Source organism: Octopus bimaculoides, chromosome 7, assembly GCF_001194135.2.
Source record: "Octopus bimaculoides isolate UCB-OBI-ISO-001 chromosome 7, ASM119413v2, whole genome shotgun sequence".
Taxonomy (NCBI): domain Eukaryota; kingdom Metazoa; phylum Mollusca; class Cephalopoda; order Octopoda; family Octopodidae; genus Octopus; species Octopus bimaculoides.
The window spans coordinates 73203279-73206479 of record NC_068987.1 but is presented as its reverse complement, the minus strand read 5'-3'; the positions used below and the strand labels follow the sequence as shown (position 1 = coordinate 73206479).

Sequence of the window (3201 nt, the reverse complement as noted above, 5' to 3'; positions counted from 1 at the left end):
GCGGGTAACACGTAAAAGCACCCACTACACTCTCTGAGTGGTTGGCGTTAGGAAGGGCATCCAGCTGTAGAAACTCTGCCAAATCAGACTGGAGCCTGGTGTTGCCATCCGGTTTCACCAGTCCTCAGTCAAATCTTCCAACCCATGCTAGCATGGAAAGCGGACGTTAAACGATGATGATGATGATGATGATATATGTATCACAGAATCTGGGAAACCAGTCTAATGAGCCTGTGGTTTGGAAAGGGCCTTAGATACTTTGATTTTGAATTTATAGAAGAGAATTGAAAAGTGAAGTTGTAAGCAGTCCCACCCTATTCTGCATTAGTATTAACGACTCTCTTGGTGCCTTGGGAACAGATTTTACAGCTATATTTAGACCAGTTGCCATAGATTGGGTTGAAGTACTAAGGTGTCAATTAGGTAAGCATTGGTTCAATCTTCACAGAGAATGACGACAATATGGAGCAATGATCTTGTGGGATGAATAGAACTCATATTCACCATTCCATGCATTCACCTCTAACTCAATCTCTAACTATCTGTCACTCTTCTTTTACACTCTGCTGAACCTACCCCTATTGCCATCTTCAATTCTCTGTTCATATTCTTTCTTTATCCACCTTGGTTGTACAACCTGACACCTCATCTCCACAGTCCTTTCTTATTTTCCTGCTGGAGTAACCATGTATCTCATGCAACTACTCAACAGCAAGACTCTTCTTATTCCTGTCCCTCAATCATACTTCAGCCTTTCAACCTCTGACTCAAATTCACCTGCCTCAATACTGTATCCTCATTCTGTCGTAGGGCCTTGTCTTGTGAGTTATTTGGCAACCTTATCAGTGCTGGTGCCATGAAAAAAAGCATCTGGTAAATTTGGTAAAGTGTATAGCATTAGGAGGGACATCCAGTCATAGAAACCATTTCAAAGCAGACATTGGAGCTCAATGCAGTCATCTGCCTCCTTCCCACTGCATGGTGCCTGTGTGGATAGAAAAGAAGTGGAGAAATTGCTGTTTAATAGAATTGAAATGGTTCAAAAATGTTTAAGCTTGTCCAACACAATGGTGAAGTATGAAGAATTATATGGATGCCAATTCCATTTTATCTTCGTAGTGTCTTTTTATCAAAGTAGTGTCCAAAACAAGGAAAAGAGAAAAACACATTAAGATTGGAGTGGGGATGCCTAGGGTTCCTCAGTTTAAAAACCAATGTCCTAAAGTGTTTCTATCATCACTTCTTTTGAATACATAAATTAAAAACGAAATTATCATGAATCATCATTTCTCTTTCTTTTCTGTTTATAAATTTGGTGTATTCATAAAAGTCAAACATACATTACAAGCTTAGATGTCAAACAATTATACCTGCTAAAAATTCTGTACAATGACAAATGTTTAAACCACTTCCTGCTTGATTATCTCTCAGACAACTTAGATATATTTTGAAATCCCAATTTCTTCCACCTCTCCTGCTCTCTCTCTCTCTCTCTCTCTCGCTCTGTCTCTCTCTCTACCTCTCTCTTTCTGCCCCTTCTCTGTCCTACCTCTTTTTCCCTTTTCCACCTCTCTCTCTGTCTCCTCTGACATACTGGAGGTTAAACTAGATGTCCAAACAATCCTTCACATTTCTCTCTCAACTCATAACAAATATGACAACTGTAATAAACAATACTGTTATAAATCTACAGGGACATCTCTTTGAAAATCATAATTTTGAATAATTAAAAAAAAAAAACAACTTCCCCTTTAGCGTTCAAATTTTTTTGTCAAATGTAATGCTTATTTATTCATATTGTTTCGACCGATAGAATAAGTACTAGGCTTACAAAAAAAAGTCCTGGGATGGATTTCTTCAACTAAAACTCTTTAAGGCGTTGCTCCAGCATGGCCGCAGTCAAATGACTGAAACAAGTAAAAGAATAAAAGATTGATATCATCACCATTACAACCATCGCCGACACCTTTGTCACCATCACCACCATCCCAACTACCATCACCATTGCCCACCATCGCTTCTAACATCATCACCTACGCCCCCACCATCATTACCACCACCTTCATAAAATACCACCATCGCGCCTGGCATCTCTACCATCACCATCATCAACTCCACTGTCCACCAGCGTAGATATTTTTCCGATAATGAAGTGCATTGCCAATTTCATGACAACTGCGATTTCCAATATGTCGATAATGGAGTTATTTGACTAAAAAATATTCACTCTTTAAAGGTTCAAAACTGTTCTTATTATTTAATCCTCCATTGCAATTTTCTTAATTAGCATGCTATATTAAATTTTTTATTTTTTACTTGTTTCAGTTACTGAACTGTAGCCATGCTGGGGAACCACCTTTAAGAATGTGGTCGAACAAATCGTGGCTATCAGTTGTTTTAACTCTTATTTCTAGCAATACTGATGCTGACTAGTGCCCTCAGTTACTTAGTGACGTATAATGAGAGAGACAGAAAACAGACACATACATACATACATACATATATACATGCATACATACATACATACATCCACACATACATACATACGACGGGCTTCCACACAGTTTCTGTCTATCAAACTCATTCAGTAGGAATTAATCGACCCGGTTTATAGTAAAAAATACTTGCCAAAGTGCTACGCAGTAGGACAGACATTGAAACCACGTGATTGCTAAGTGAGCTTCTTAACTACGTCGCCATATCTGAGCCTGTGTAAAAAAAACTTCAAAAAGATTAAGCTCTTTAACTCAAACCGAAAGATTTCTATATTATCATAGATACACACGTCTCCTTACCAATTTTTAAGGTTGCATGTGAGCCATTTGAAGGAAATTAGGTTGTTATTTCTAGCTGATCGGACAACAGCGTAGACATACTTTAGGTTGTCAGGTACTCGGGATTTACCGTGGTGAGAGCATGGTATCTGCAACCTACGTGGCACAAATAAAATAAGGTATCTTTAATCGTGTACACCGGTTAACCGGTTTTTTCTTGATCGTTTTTTTACCACGACGTATGACTTTCACCGCTCATAAGAAAGAAAGAGAAAGCGAGGAAAGAAATAGAAAGAAAGACAGAGAGAAAAAAGAGAAAAAGAAAGAACGGGAAGAGAACGTGAGAAGAAAAAGAGCTTCTGCATAGTTTCTATGTATTAAACCGTATTCACAAGAAGGCTATGATTGAAAACATTCTCTCAAGGTA

The 3201-nt window shown here is 38.3% G+C and overlaps 1 long non-coding RNA gene across 2 annotated transcripts in view; it reads right to left on the bottom strand.

Moving 5' to 3' along the window:
• The window catches only part of LOC128248392 (uncharacterized), a 35619-nt gene extending 32688 nt beyond the window's left edge, over positions 1-2931 (bottom strand). For both annotated transcript variants that reach the window (XR_008264635.1, XR_008264634.1), the window contains exons 1-2: positions 2796-2931; positions 778-985 (exon numbers count right to left, since the gene is read on the bottom strand). This is a non-coding gene — a long non-coding RNA (uncharacterized LOC128248392). The remainder of the gene's footprint in view (positions 1-777; positions 986-2795) is intronic.
• Positions 2932-3201: the final 270 nt, after the last annotated feature.